Source organism: Sorex araneus, chromosome 6 (assembly GCF_027595985.1).
Source record: "Sorex araneus isolate mSorAra2 chromosome 6, mSorAra2.pri, whole genome shotgun sequence".
In the NCBI taxonomy this organism is placed as follows: domain Eukaryota; kingdom Metazoa; phylum Chordata; class Mammalia; order Eulipotyphla; family Soricidae; genus Sorex; species Sorex araneus.
In genome coordinates this window covers 148,487,438-148,503,471 of record NC_073307.1, presented here as the reverse complement: position 1 = coordinate 148,503,471, position 16,034 = coordinate 148,487,438, and the positions used below count along the sequence as shown (strand labels likewise).

Sequence of the window (16,034 nt, the reverse complement as noted above, 5' to 3'; positions counted from 1 at the left end):
TTTTCATTTTGGGTCACACCTAGCACTGCTCAGGGCTTCCTCCTGGCTATTCATTCAGGGATCATTTCTGGTGGGGTCAGGAGGCCATGTGAGGTGCTAGGGATTGAAGTTAGATGGGCAGTCATCGTACCCACTGTGCTCTGTCTCCGGCCTTTGCAATTCAGTTTTGAACCACTCTGAGATTAGAAAGAGGGAGACAAGGTAGCATGTGAGTAACAAGATTCCAGGACCACGGTCTCTTCTGTTTTCTAGGACCCTCAAATAAGTTATTGCAGGACTGTGGGAGTTTTCTGCTTAAACTTGAAGTGGTTTAATTTCTTTTTGAAATACGCCAAAGGCTGTATTTATAGAACTTGTTTTGACATATTATCACACCCTATCCTTTGCCTTCCTTACTGGAATCTAGCTAGTGTTGCACCCTGCCTGGTAGGAAAGGTTGATTGAAGGGAAATGTACACATGGATATCCATCTGAGTGATGGAGAATAGTCCCAAGTTTTGTAAGTAATAGGCCAATCCGAAGACTTTCCATCTAACCTACATGAACACCAGTTCAGTTGCTAGGAGAATTTCAAATATCACTTGTAGTATCTCATGCTCGATACATTGCCAGTTTATCTGGGAATTGGTAATTTCCTACATAAGTGCCAATCAAAGCAGGGGGTAGGGGCCAGAGCGATAGCACAGCAGGTAGGGCGTTTGCCTTGCACGAGGCCTAACCGGGTTCGATCCCCGGCATCCCATATGGTCCCCCAAGCACTGCCAGGAGTAATTCCTGAGTGCAAAGCCAGGAGTAACCCCTGAGCATCGCTAGGTGTGACCCAAAAAGCAAAAATAAACAAACAAATAAGTAAAATTTTGTTTAAAAAATCAGTGGGGGGGCTGGAGAGATAGCACAGCGGGTAGGGCGTTTGCCTTGCACGCGGCCGACCCGGGTTCAAATCCCAGCATCCCATATGGTCCCCTGAGCATGGCCAGGGGTAATTCCTGAGTGCAGAGCCAGGAGTAACCCCTGTGCATTGCCAGGTGTGACCCAAAAAGCAAAAAAAAAAAATAAATAAATAAAAAAGCAGTGGGTAAAAATAAAAATAGAGTGAGCATGAATTGGATTTTTGTCCTTTATATTTTCTCCAAAGTTTTTATGGTTTTTTTTCTTCCTGTAGTAGATGAGAGGTATTAAGTACAGGTATTAAGGCACTTTCTTTGCATATAGCTGACCCCAGTTTGATTCCTGACACCACGTGGCTCCCTAGCACAGCTAGGAGTGATCCCCAAGCATGGGACCAGGAGTAGCCCTGGAGCATTGTTAGTTGTGGCCCCATCCACCAATATATATTTTTTTTTATAATTTATTTATTTTCAATTAGAGAATCACCGTGAGGGTACAGTTACAGATTTATACACTTTTGTGCTTATACTTCCCTCATACAAAGTTCGGGAACCCATCCCTTCACCAGTGCCCATTCTCCACCACTCGTAAACCCGGCGTCCCTCCCACCCTCCCCAATCCCATCTCCCTCCAACCCCACCCTGCCACTGTGGCAGGGCATTCCCTTCTGTTCTCTCTCTCTAATTAGCTGTTGTGGTTTGCAATAAAGGTGTTGAGTGGCCGCTGTGCTCAGTCTCTAGCCCTCATTCAGCCCGCAACTCCCTTCCCCCACATGGCCTTCAACTACAATGTAGTTCCACCAATATATTTTTTACTGTGGGATAGGTACCATCCATATGTAAACATATCTGCCAGCATGCTGCCTTTGCAACCAAGTTTGCAGTTATAGCTTTGCATCAGGTAAAACCTCACAAGCAAATATTTTATTATATAAATATATCCTTCTGGATCCTAGAGATTAAGAGGGTTAAGGTTTTTATCTTCTGTTGCATGCTGACCTGCTGACCCTGGTTTGATCCCCTGCACCACAAACTCTGAGCACAGGAATATCCCCTGAGCACTGCTAGGTGGGGCTCAGATACCACACCTCACACACACACACACACACACACACACACATATCTGCCTGATCATGGTGTACTGTATTGAAACTGCTTTATTCTCCTTAATAGCCAGGAAGTGTTAGGTTTTTTGTCTATAAGTGGTACCCAACTAATGGACATGCTTCTAGTTTGGGGCACAGCTGGCGGTGCTCAGGGGCTATTCCTGGTTCTGTGCCCGGGAGCTCCTGGCGATACTCAAGGAACCATGCAGTGCCAGAGATCAAACCTAGATGGGCATTCAGCATGCAAAGCATGCGCTGTACTTTGAAAGGTCTCTCTGGCAGGTTTCCTTTTGGGCTGTTGAAAACAGTGTCCATTAATGTCCCTTTGTATACTTTGTATATATCAGATACAAGTTTCTTTGAAGGTTAGATACCTGGACTGGAATTGGTAGATTCAAAGGGCATACAGTGCCAGAGGATCAAACTGGCTTCCCACATTCAAAACTTGCTTTGTGAGACCAGAGACATAGCACAGCGGATAAAGCGTTTGCCTTGCATGTGACCTACCAGAAGTGATCTCTCTCTCCCTCTCTCTCTCCCTCTCTCCCTCTCTCCCTCTCCCTCTCCCTCTCTCCCTCTCCCTCTCCCTCTCCGTCTCCCTCCCCCCCCATATGGGATGCTGGGAATCAAACCCAGGTCGGCTGCGTACAAGGCAAATGCCCTACCCGCTGTGCTATTGCTCCAGTCCCAGGGAGTGATCTTTAAGCCATAATTCACCCCTGAGGACAACCCACTGTGGCCAAAATACAAAACAAAACAAAAAACAAGCAAAACTTGCTTTGCGGTGTCTAACCTATGGGACTATCTCTCTGACCACGCTTATAAAACTTTCTTTGAGGGGGTGGGTTTGGGGCACACCTAGTGGTCTGCAAGAGTCACTCCTGACTTCTCAAGGGACTGTATATGATGCTGGGGATTGAACTGGGGTCAGTTGTTTGCAAGGTAAGTACTTTACTGACTCTTCTTGGGAATTTTTTTTTTCCTTTTTGGGTCACACCTGGAGATGCACAGGAGTCACTCCTGGCTCTGCACTCAGGAACTAGCCCTGGTGGTGCTCAGGGCCCATATGGGATGCTGGGAATCGAACCCAGGTTGGCTACATGCAAGGCAAATGCCCTACCCACTTGTGTTATCTCTCCAGCCTCAATATTTTTAAGTTAAGGTATTTAGGATTCATAGTAGTAATTCCTTTTCTTTTTTTTTTCTTTTTCTTTTTGGGTCACACCCAGCAATGCACAGGGGTCACTCCTGGCTCATGCTCTCAGGAATCACCCCTGACGGTGTTCAGGGGACCATATGGGATGCTGGGATTTGAACCCGTGTTGGCCGCATGCAAGGCAAACGCCCTACCCGCTGTGCTATCACTCCAGCCCCAGTAGTAATTCCTTTTCTCTGGGCTGGGGCGATAGCACACCGGGGAAGGCGTTTGCCTTGCACACAGCCGATCTGGGTTCAATTCTTGCGCCCCTCTTGGAGAGCCCGGCAAGCTACCGAGAGTATCTCGTTCGCACGGCAGAGCCTGGCAAGCTACCCGTGGCGTATTCAATATGCCAAAAACAGTAACATTAAGTCTCAGAAGGGAGACGTTACTGGTGCCTGCTCGAGCAAATCAGTGAGCAACGGGTGATACAGTGAACTCCTTTTCTCTAAAAACTACTCAGATATGGGGGGCTGGAGCGATAGCACAGTGGGTAGGGCGTTTGCCTTGCACGAGGCCGACCCGTGTTCTAATCCCAGCATCCCATATGGTCCCCTGAGCACCGCTGGCGGTGGTTCCTGAGTGAGGAGCCAGGAGTAACCCCTGTGCATCGCCGGGTGTGACCCAAAAACCAAAAAAATAAAAACTAAGATGACTATTAGGTGACTATTAAATTTAGCCTGTAAATTCCAAGTAGTTTTTACCTATAAAGTTTATTGATTACCCACCAAAATCAAAGGAATACCCCACCCCACTATTGCACCCCTCCCTCTTCTCTTCCTTGCTCTCATTTTGAGTCTCATCTCTTGGTTGGTGCAGGTCTCATGTACTCAAAACCATGGGCTTTACTCTCCCTATTCCCAAAGTAATATTTTGAACTTTCCTCCTAAAAAAAGGTGTTTTATAGAGAGGCTTTTGTTTTAAATCAAATAGGCTGCCAGGGCTCCAGAAGCCTGTCTCACTGTTTGGTTTAGGAACCAGCAATAAGCATGGAACACTTAATTCATTGTCTTTACTTTAGTTCCCTTATCTGAAATGCTGAGTGACTGCTGAAGAATCTTTGAGCACTCAGAAATGACTTATGAAGTAATTTCCAGAAGGTTATGTATTATAGATATGACTCTTGAGAACATCAAGATTCCAAGGTAATTTAAAAAGTTACTCTGACAGTATTTTAGAAAAAAATTAGTCACATTCTGCCTACATGGTACTAACATATGGTGCAGTCCTGATGAGCTACAGAAGTGGGCTGGAATCAAAATGCAGTTGGAGAGAGAAGCAGGGGTGACTCACTAGATGAGACAGATTTGTTCTTGTGGCAGGGCAGTGAAATTAAGGAACTGGTGGTCTTAGAATGTGCCAGATTGATAGGATATATGAATATTATGGGAAAGGAAACTGCACTTGTGAGGATTTGCCCTTGTTCTGATGTCATCTGGTATTATAGTCCTCCTTTGTGGCTATTTTTTTGCTTTGTTTGTTTCTTCTTTGGGTCGCACCCGGCCGTGCTCAGGGTTTACTCATGATTCTGTACTTAGGGATCTCTCCTGGCGGGCTCAGGAGACCATGTGGGGTGTCAGGGATTGAACCCCTGGGTTCAGGAGTGTGCAAGTGCTTTTAAGTTTCTACCTGATACACTGAGTGGAGAACTTTGCTGCCTCTTGTTTCTGCATACAGTTTCTGGTGTCTGTTTCCATCCAGCAAATAATTTAATTATGATATACTTGGAACATGGGTTCAAACTGGAAAGAGAGATAGAAAAGTTAGCTCTGTTTCCCAGAGAAAGCTGCAGATTCACTTAGCTCTCATTTGTGAATTTTTACTGCTAAATTCAGTTTCAGTGCTGCCAAAGGATGAAAAGCTGAAGAAAGGTATGAGGGTTTTGAGGGTATAGACATTTGGGGAGGAAGTAGGAAAATAGATTTAGAAAATATTTTTGCTTTTCCTATTTAATTCCAAATAGAAAGTGCATTCATGTCAAAAATCATTTAAAATTTTGTTTTTTGTCATGCACTGTCTGAAATACCAGACAATGAGAATTCTTAGATATCAGGTGAGATGACCTTGTTTAGGTGCTTGTTGTACAGTCCTAGAGGATCCCAACTGAACAAGATAGAATGGACTACAACTCGAGTATGGAGTATGTGTGCCGCATTTTGACAATAATTTTATTTTTTGACAATAATTTTATTTTTTGACAATAATTTTTAAAGGATTTAATAATAAAACTGACTTTATGACAGAGGCTATTTGTGTGTGTGTGTGTGTGTGTGTGTGTTGTGACAGGTAAGAGCTCTTAATTACAGGCCAGGCCAGATTTTATTTATAAGTTTGGTTTTGTGTTCACACCCAGCCATGCTTGTGGCTTTCTCCCTTAGCTCTGCACTCAGGGATATTTCCTGGTAGGGCTCAGGGGACCATATGGGATTCCTGGGATCAAACCCAGGCCAGCGACTTGCAAGGCAAATGCCTTTCCCACTGTGCGCTCTCTCTGGCCCCAAATTTTACTATAATTCTTTTTTCTTTTTTCTGCTTTTTTGGGTCACACTCAGTGATACTCAGGGATTACTCCTGGCTCTGCACTCAGGAATTGCTCCTAACAGTGCTTGGGAGACAATATGGGATGCTGGGGCTTAAACTCCGGTCAGCTGCGTGCAAGGCAAACGCCCTACCTCCTGTACTATCACTCTCAATCCCTTTAGTTCTTAGATAAGAATTGCTCGTAAAAATCTGTTTTCAAGTTAAGTGGAAAGAGTCTGCAATGGTACATATAGTTTATTTAATTATATGCCTATTTTGTGTATTTGAATGTGCATGCATCTTAATATGTGCATAGAAAAAAGCTGGTAGAAAATAATCCAAAATATTTAGTACTTTAGTACTTGATGTACTCTCTTTCCTGCCCTGAGAAAGGATACTTTTTTTTTTTCTTTTTTGAAAGTGATACTCAGGGCTTACTCCTGGCTCTGCACTCAGGAATTAGCCCTGGCAGTGCTTGGAGGACTGTATGGGATACTGGGGATCAAACCCGTGGTGGCAAGGCAAATGCCCTACCTACTGTACTATCTCTGGGCCAAGAGAAAGGATACTTTTTTTTTTTTCCTTTTTTGGTCACACCCAGCGATGCACAGGGGTTACTCCTGGCTCTGCACTCAGGAATTACTCTTGGCGGTGCTCTGGGGACCATATGGGGTGCTGGGAATCGAACCCATGTCAGCCGCATGCAAGGCAAATGCCCTACCCCCTGTACTCCAGCCCCGAGAAAGGATACTTTTTACTGAAATGTGCAGATATTGGGTATAGATACATCTTAGTCTAATAACATGCTAACAGGTGCCTGGGATACAGTAGAAAAGAGGAGGAGGGATTCATTCCTCTTGACAGTGGAGCCTTTGAAATAGATTCTGTAAACAAAAATTTGGAAATAAGGCTTAGACATGGCTTCTCCCAGATGTATGCCACATAGTAGAGACTGAACTAGACTGGAATAATTTAAATCACTCTGAGAAAATTTTTTTAGATAATGTAGGATAGTCTGGCTTAATCCAGTCTTGTTTCTTTGATTTCTAGACCAGGAAACTGAGGCCCAAGAAAAATAAGTTCTATAAGATGATGCAATAGACACCAGACCCGGCCTTTGTCTAGCATGCTGGGGTGTGCATGGTTCCCTTCACTCCCTCAAGTTGGAGTGGCAGTGTTTGGGCTGCTCCTGCTCATGGACGACTCCTGGTGTGGCTTGGGTGGTACTCAGGTGGCCGTACTGGGCTTGGCCCTTGCAAGGCTAGCACCTTATCTGCTGTATAATATTCCCTCCCCTGCCCTAATAGTTACCTACACCAGAAACAATAGAGATGGAGGGGTATTCTGTAAGTGGTCGTCAGCCCCTTTACAGAGACCAAAGGCTATGTATTCTTTGTTCAGGGAACCTAGAGTGTCCATCTTCACATATTTTAACACGAAAATACCAAGGGGATGGTTTATAGACCCATTCACACTCTGCTTTTCTCACATCTTATCTTTGGCCTCTGAAGAAATTTGAAGGCAAAGTAAGCTAAAGAATCTTTTGTTGTTGTTACTGTGTGTTTGTTTTGTTTTGGGGCCACACCTGATGGTGCTCAGGGATTACTCCTGACTCAGGGATCACTTCTGGTGAGCTCAGGCGAACACAAGTGGTACTGGGAATTGAACCCGGATTGGCCACATGCAAGACAAATAAAGGTCCCCCCCCCCCAATAAGGATTATGATGAAAAAGAAAAGTTTTAAAAAGTTGTCACATTGTACAACAATGTTAACACTTCTGAATTCTACACTTAAAGATGGTTAGATGATCAATTTTTATGTATGTGGTTTTGTGTTTTGGGCCACATACATCTGGTGTTGCTCAGGGAGTATTCTGCTCTACTCCCTGCTTGGTGCTTGTGGGGCACGGGGTGCCAGGGCTCAAACCTGAGTCTCCTGCATGCTTTGCTCACAAGCTAACCTGTCAAGCTGTGTGTGTGTGTGTGTGTGTGTGTGTGTGTGTGTGTGTGTGTGTGTGTGTGATTTTGCTTGGGTGCAGGGACAAGGGCATACCAAGGATTAAACCAGCCTTGACACCTTGACAGCAGGGCAACTTCCTCAACCTGTAGTATCTTTCTTTTCTGCAGCTCTCTTACTCCTGGCTCTGTTCTCTGAGATCACTCTTGACAGGCTCTGGGGTACCATATGGGGTGCCAGGGATGGAACTGGGATCAACTGAATGAAAGGCAAGCACCTGGGGCTGGAGCTATAGCACAGCATCCCATCTTGTCCCCTGAGCACCGCCAGGGGTAATTCCTGAGTGCAGAGCCAGGAGTTAACCCCTGTGCATCGCTGGGTGTGACCCAAAAAGAAAAAAATAAATTAAAAAAAAAAGGAAAGGCAAGCACCTACCTGCTGTATGATCACTCACACCTTGTACTATCTAGCCCACTACCATTTGTATTTCAAGGCAAGAGGAAGGTTGTTGCCATTTAAAAAAGGGATGAATATGTTGACCAGTAGAGAAGGATATGAGATAGAGATCTGTTTATAAACTCTGGGGTCAGGGAGAGGACACACAGAGATGACTCAGTTAGTAGAGTCAGACTCCCAAAACTTAAGCCTGAATCATAGATATAACGGCCAAAAGAGCAAGTAGAGGGGCTGGAGTAATAGCACAGTGGGTAGGTCGCTTAACTTTCATGCGGCCGACCCGCATGATTCCCAGAATCCCATATGGTCCCCTGATCACCACCAGGAGTAATTCCTGAGTGCAGAGCCAGGAGTAAACCCTGAGCATCGCCGGGTGTGACCCAAAAAGAAAAAAAAAAGAGCAAGTAGAATGGGGGTGGGGGGAGTTTTGTATCCCATACAGGGCCTTAATTTCTGTACTCCGTGTAGCTTGTAAATCATATTTTTAAAGAAATTCTTGTAACAGTGAAGACTATGGGGACATTTACCTACCTGTAAGATTTGCTTTAGTGGTCTGGGGAGATAATTCAGCTGGTAGGGCACTTGTGCTTGCCTTGCATCGTATGGTACTCGGAGCCCAAACAAAAGAGATTTTCTTAAAAAGACATGGCTCGGGCTGGAGCAATAGCACAGCAGGTAGGGCGTTTGCCTTGCACGCGGCCGACCCAGGTTCGATTCCCAGCATCCCATATGGTCCCCTGAACACCACCAGGGGTAATTCCTGAGTGCAGAGCCAGGAGTAACCCCTGTGCATCACTGGGTGTGACCCAAAAAGAAAAAAAAGAAGAAGAAGAAGAAGAAATGCTACAACTTGACTTTATTGCCCCGGCATCTTAGTAGTTTTTTCTATGGTTTATGAGCATCATTTTCCTTTACAGAGCATCATCTTCCTTACAGACTTTATTGTCTCTTTTTGGACCTTACCTGGCTTGGTATTCTGGGATTGCTTATGACCGTGCTTGTGGGGTCCATGCCATACAGATGCTGGGGTTTGGACTGCATGCAAAGTATGTGCTCTAGCACTTTGAGCCATCTCAGTGGCCCTAGAGATTGTGGTGGTGGTCTTGTGTGCAGTGCTCAGGACTTATTCCTGACTCTGCACTCAGGCATTACACCTGGAGGTGCTTGGGGAACCATGTGGGATGCCAGGGATCTATCCCAGGTTGGTCACATGCAAGACAAGTGAGTGCCCTACTCACTGTACTCTCTCTTTAGCACCTAGACTGTGTTTCTGAATCAGTCTACCTTTCCTTAGGGTCAAAATGTCTGACTTAGTGTTCTGCTTCCTTCATTATCTGAATTTTCTATTATTGCTCCTGGCCATAGCAGCATTGCTTTAAAAAAAACCACGATTAACGAAGTTGTTCATAATAATTCATGTAGTTTTTTCCAGCATTCAGTGTTCAGCACTAATCCCACCACCAGTGTGACCTTCCTCTACCAATATGTCCAGTCTTCTTCCCACCCTGCCAGTCCTGCCCTCTTAGCAGGCACAGATTTACTTCATACTGTTTGATATAACAAAATGGTAAATAATAAAAAAATAGATTAATCCGAATTAATTTGTGATAATTGTTATATTTCACAATGGTGTTACTGAGAAGTCATTGGTGCCGGTTGAGTCTTTTATATTGTTTTAACTCATTGAGTTTGGTGGCCATTCCATCTGTTTTAAAAAAAAATTTTAAGTCACTGTGACTTAACAGTTTTGTAATATTGTCAATGATAGGTTTATTAGGTAGTGAGGGATACTTCATCTTTGTCTTTTCTCATCATCATCATCGTTGTTGTTGTTTAGGGAGCCTTACCTGGTGGTGCTCAGGGATCATTCCAGGACCCTCTGTGCCTTACCCTGTCCTCATCTGAAATGGCCCTCTTTCCTCATTTTATTATCATCATTGATGACAAATGATACAAGTGATTATCATTATTATTTAAAAATTTTTTTTTTGTTTTTGTTTTTGGGTCACACTCAGCGATGCACAGGGGTTACTCCTGGCTCATACACTCAGGAATTACTCCTGGCTGTGCTCAGGGTATCATATGGGATGCTGGGAATCAATCCTGGGTTGGCTGTGTGCAAGGCAAATGCCCTACCTGCTGTGCTATCACTCCAGCTCCCTCTTTCCTCATTTTAAAACAGAAGTAAGCTAGATATGAGGCTTAACTACAAAGGACACAAAACACCCCCAAAAATTAGAACTTAGAATTTTATGGGGGTGGGGGCATACCTGGTAGCGCTCCGAGCTTGCTCCTCTCTTCTCAGGGTTGGGGACTGAACCTGAGTCAGCAGTATGCAAGGCAACTTGACCTACCCTCTGTACCTATCTGGACCTTGTCTACAACTGCCTGATACCTGATTCTTTAAGCTTGAGAATGCATATATTATTGTTGATGGCACCTTTATTTCACTGATTTGTGGTAGCGTTTTACAATAGAAAAATCTGTAACTGTTCATCTCAAAGCTGAACATGAAAAAGGGCAGGTTCTCCACTGTTTAGAATTAGTCAAGCTTGCTTTTATATTGACTGCAGCAATAGCACAACAGGTAGGGCGTTTTCCTTGCGTGTGGCCGACCCGGGTTCGATTCCTCCCTCCCTCTCGAGAGCCCGGCAAGCTATCAAGAGTATCCCACCCACTCAGCAGAACTTTGTAAGCTACCTGTGTTGTATTAGATATGCCAAAAACAGTAACAAGTCTCACAATGGAGACGATACTGTTGCCCGCTCGAGCAAATCGATGAACAACGGGATGACAGTGCGACAGTGCTTTTATATTAGTAGGCAGGGCCTGACCTGACTAGTCTTCCACCACCTCTATTATTTCCTTCGGGGTGGGAGAATTGGACCATACCCAGTTGTCCTCGTTGGCCTACTCCTGGCTGCTCCTGGCTTTCAGTGCAGGAATTACTCTTGGTGGTTCTCAGAGGACCATACGCAGTGCAGGGCAGTTTGCCTACAGGGCAAGTGCCTTAGCCCCTGATCTTTCCTCTGGCCCCTGTTTTGTGTTTTGTTGTTGCTGTTGGCACTGTTGGGATTAAACCCAGTTATTTTTCCCATGTGAAAACTCAGGCTAAATACGTAGATGCCCCCCACCTTTTTTTTTTTTTTTTTTGGAGGGAGATGAACACCCACTCCTGGTAGGGTTCTGGGGACCTTGTGGGGTGTTGTGGATCTGACCTGGCTTAGGCACATGCAAGGCAAGCTCCTTATCCACGGTATTTTCTCTGCTGCCTGTTTCATGCCATCAGGAAACAACATTGTTGGGGCCACAGGTATGTCTCAGTAATAGAGCACTTGTCTTGCATGTGTCAGGCTCTGGATTTGATTCTCAGCAACATATGGTCATCCAGCATCAGCCAGGTGTGGCCCCCAAGCCACAAATTAATAAAGGAAGAGGGGCTGGAGAGATAGTGCAGTGGGTAGGGTATTTGTCTTGCACACGGCTAGCCCAGTTCCATCCCCGGCATCCAGTATAGTCCCCAGCTAGTACTGCCAGGAGTAACTCCTGAGAGAAGAGCCAGGAGTAACCCTGAGCATTGCCAGATGTTCCCCCCCAAAAGAGGACCTCCCACCTCCCATGAAAGGAAGAAATAAACATCTCTCTGCTTTCGGGGTGGGGGTAGTGCTAAGATTTTAGGTCTCATGGTCTGTCTCGATTTTTCTTTTACCATCCTTTGTGCTTTCCAGTGTAGGCATTTCCCTTGGCAGCCTTGGAGGGCAGGGCTTGGAGAATGGAGGTTCGTGGGAATTTGAGCAGTTTATAGAAGCAGTCTTAGCCTGCAAGATTTTCTGATTGTGTTTAAAAATAAATCATCGATTTTATGGTTCTCTGTTTGCTTTTACCTTCAGTTAACTTTTTCCTCCCTGTGCTGTATGCTAGCTTCATTCATAAGGCAGGAACTCGATTGCTTTTGAAGTATTTTATGCCTAGCACCTACCTGTTCAGGAAGATTGTTTTGGGGGGAAACAATGCTTCTTCACATTAATAATGTAATTGTTAAATGCAAAAAGAGTCTATGCAGCCTTTACTGCAGTTTCCCACCCCAAGTCAGATCCTAAAGCCCAGTTGTTTCAGTAAATTAGATATACTATTGAAATCCTCATCATTTTGCTGTTTGTAATATTTAGGAAAAGCTTCCCGTCTTTTTTTTTTTTCTAATCTGATTTGTCATCCTTTAGTTGATGTTTGGTTTTTGTTTTGGGGTGTTTTGTGGATTTTGGAGCATTTCTACCATTGCATTGCTCAGGAGCTATGGCTGGTGCCAGCAGTGTTCTGGGACCATATGGGATGCTGGGGGTCAAAGGTTGGGGCTTGGAAACAGGGGAAGCACCTTATCTTTTGGTCCTAAGTTGATATTTATCTCTTTATGGTTTGGGGGCCACATCAAGTGGTACTCAGGGGTTGCTTCCTGGTGGGACTCGAGTGACCATATATGGTGCTAGGGATTGAATCCGAGTCAGCTGTGTGCCTTCGCTCCTGTACTGTCTCTCCAGAGTTTTTGTTTCAAACTTGGAGAGATGACCAATCCACTCTATCTTTGAAATATCGTGTGCTTTGAGAAGGGGGAAAGGTGGGATTTTTCATTTATTTATTTATTTATTTATTTATTTATTTATTTATTCTTAAATCTTTAGCTGTGGTGACAGACTTTCTTTGGAAAGAAGGTACATAGCTGAAACCATAAGAAATGTAGGCATGGCCCACTTACTTTTTTTTCCTTGGTTTTTTAGAGTGAAGACATAGTCCAGAGAGAGAGAGTTGTAAAGCCACAGGTATGGGCGAACTGCTGGTTGGGTGTTTTCTCTGGGCATCTTGTTACCTTTCCTGCATGAGCTTGTTGTGCAGATGGGGAAGTTCCCTTCATATACCGAGATACCGTTTCCCAGTCTTCTAATTCTAGGAAACTAGAACTAGTTTCTTGGTTTCTTGCTCTTGATCAACTTCCTCCTTGGCTATTTTCCTTGACAGCTTTCTGGCCTCCCCTCAACTAGCTGCTGGGGTGGGAGCGGGGAGAGTGACAGGGTGGTGCCTCGGGGCCATCCAGTCCATGCAGCAGCTGGCTTTCTTTTCCCGTTCGTCCCCTTCAGAAAGGGGACAACTGGGGCCGGAGCGATAGCACAGCAGGTAGGACATTTGCCTTGCACGCTGCCAACCCAGGTTCGATCCCCGGCATACCATATGGTCCCCCAAGCACTGCCAGGAGTAATTCCTGAGTGCAAAGCCAGGAGTAACCCCCTGAGGGTGTGACCCAAAAAGCAAAAAAAAACAAAAACAAACAAAAAAAAAGAAAGGGGACAACTGAGTGAGTGGATTCCACACGCGCACACACGGCATTACCTTCCTAGATGCAGAGTTCATGCCTGGAACTAATTTTTTTAACCAGCACCCAGCTTAAATAAAGTTTAAGCTTAACAGCAGTATTGTTACCAACTAAAATTGCATGTAAGTTCCAGCCACTAGGTTGGTTACCTGAGACACCCCAGGGAGTTGTGGCAGGGACGTGGGGAGGGGGGGTTGTTAGGAGTCGTTTGGATCTGGGGATTCACCTGGAGCTAGGCACTTGCATGTCATTTAACCCTGTACTTTCATTCCTAAAAAAACTTACTTTTTAAGTCTTAAAGATGGTAAGTTTCTTCCCTTCAGCCATCATCATATCCTCAGTGTCACTGTCATCCTGTCATCCCGTTGCTCATCGATTTGTTCAAGCGGGCACCAGTAACTTCTCTCATTGAGAGATTTATTGTTACTGTTTTTGGCATATCCTCAGTGTACCATATATATTACAGGCAGCCACCTTAAAATAGTTACCAAACTTTTAAGTGCCTTTTAGCTAAGTGATTTGGAATTTGAGATCAAGGCAGGTCGGAGGCTAAGGTGCTTACCTTGAGTGCCATTGATCCTGGCACCACATTTGGTCCCCTGGGTATTTCCAGGAGTGATCATAAAGCATAGAGCCAGGAGTAAGGTGGTTGAAATGCTGCCCCAGGGGCTGGAGCAATAGCACAGCAGGTAGGGCAGTTGCCTTGCACGCAGCCGACCCAGGTTCGATTCCCAGTATCCCATATGGTCCCCTGAGCACCACCAGGGGTAATTCCTGAGTGCAGAGCCAGGAGTAACCCCTGTGCATCACCAGATGTGACCCAGAAAGGAAAAAAAAATGCTGCCCCAACTCCATGCCAGAAAAATCTCAACTTATTTTTTTAATTAAATCTCAATGTTTGAAAAGATTTTTTTGTTTGTTTGATAATTATGCTCAATGTTTTTGAAAAGTAAAAGGATCCCACAAAAGGGGATGCCACAGAGAAAATTACCAATTTAAGTTAGAGTGTTTCTGTTATTATTTTATTATATAAATAATATATCAAATATAAATATGGATATGAAATAATATGATAGAATGTTATTCTGTTTATTATTTTATTAATGTTTTGTTGTTATTACGTTATTATTTTTAATTTTTTTATTAGGGAATCATTGTGGCGATACCATTACAGACTTCCAAACTTTCGTGCTTGCGTTTCAGTCATACAGTGATCGAGTACCCATCCCTCCACCAGTGCCCATTTTCCACCACCAGTGGTCCCAGCATCCCTCCCACCACCTCCACCCTGTCCCCCCCACACACACTGCCTCTGTGGCAGGGCATTCCCTTTTGCTCTCTCTCTCCTTTTGGGTGTTGTGGTTTGCAGTAGAGGTATTAAGTGGCCATCATGTTCAGTCTATAGTCTACTTTCAGCCCACCTCTCCCATCCCCAGCGGGCCCTCCTAGCACCCTTTACTTGGTGGTCCCTTCTCTATCCGAGCTGCCTTTTCCCCCCAGCATGGGAGGCTGGCTTCTAAGCTGTGGAGTAATCCTCCTGGTACTTATCTCTACTGTTCTTGGGTGTTAGTCTCCCATTCTGTTACTTTACATTCCACAAATGAGTGCAGTCTTTCTATGTCTGTCCCTCTCTTTCTGACTCATTTCACTTAACATGATACTTTCCATGTTGCTCCACCTATATGCAAATTTCATGACTTCATCTTTTCTAACAGCTGCATAGTATTCCATCTATTGTGTAGATGTACCAAAGTTTCTTTAATCATCTGTTCTCAGGCACTTGGGTTTCTTTTCAGATTCTGTCTTTTGTAAACAGTGCTGCAATGAACAAGTTAGATTGTTTTTAAGTATTTAAGATGCAAGTTTGGGTTCTCTAGGAAACGCACTCCCCCTCCCCCATCCTCACTCCCCGAGTAGTGTTCAGGAATCACTCTTGGTCCACTTAGGGACCATACAGGGTGCTCGGTGTCAAACCTGGGTCATCTATATGCAAGGCAAGTGCCCTGCCCCCTTTATTACCTCTCCAGCACCCCCATTTATACATACATACATACATATATATATATTTTTATATATATATATATGTATTTTTTTTTTTAATGGGTACTGTGCTTTCTGGTACTTGGAGCCAACCAGGGCCATAAACCATGGTCTTGCAGGATAGGGGCAGCCCTGCAGTTCTAGAGACCTAACTTAAGTCTCACAGCCATTGGAACCATCTCCCAGAACAGCACATTGTGCTTATTTGGGACTATGTTGGCTTCCTGCTCAGGGTTCATTTGCAGTGCTCAGGGCCTTGGGTTCTGGGAATTCAACCTCGGCCTCCCATCTGAAGAATATACCTATAAAGTTATGAAAAATGTTTGATTTTTTGTTTGATGGTTACTCCTGGCTCTGTGCTCATGGATTGTTCCTGCAGGCTTGGGGGATTGAACCCAGCTTGCCTGTGTGCAATGCAGGCACTCTGCCCATTGTACTATTGGTCTGATTCCAAGTATTGAACTTTTTTTTTTCCCTTTTTGGGTCACACCTGGCATTGCACAAGAGT

The 16,034-nt window shown here is 44.6% G+C and overlaps 1 protein-coding gene across 5 annotated transcripts in view; it reads left to right on the top strand.

The window, feature by feature from the left end:
• The window catches only part of CELF1 (CUGBP Elav-like family member 1), a 96,646-nt gene that overhangs the window by 41,220 nt on the left and 39,392 nt on the right, over positions 1–16,034 (top strand). For 3 of the 5 annotated variants that reach the window (XM_055142987.1, XM_055142986.1, XM_055142983.1), the window contains exon 2: positions 12,897–12,938. The exons of the other annotated variants lie outside the window; for them this stretch is intronic. The gene's annotated coding sequence lies outside the window, so the exon portion shown is untranslated. The remainder of the gene's footprint in view (positions 1–12,896; positions 12,939–16,034) is intronic. 5 annotated transcript variants of the gene reach the window in all.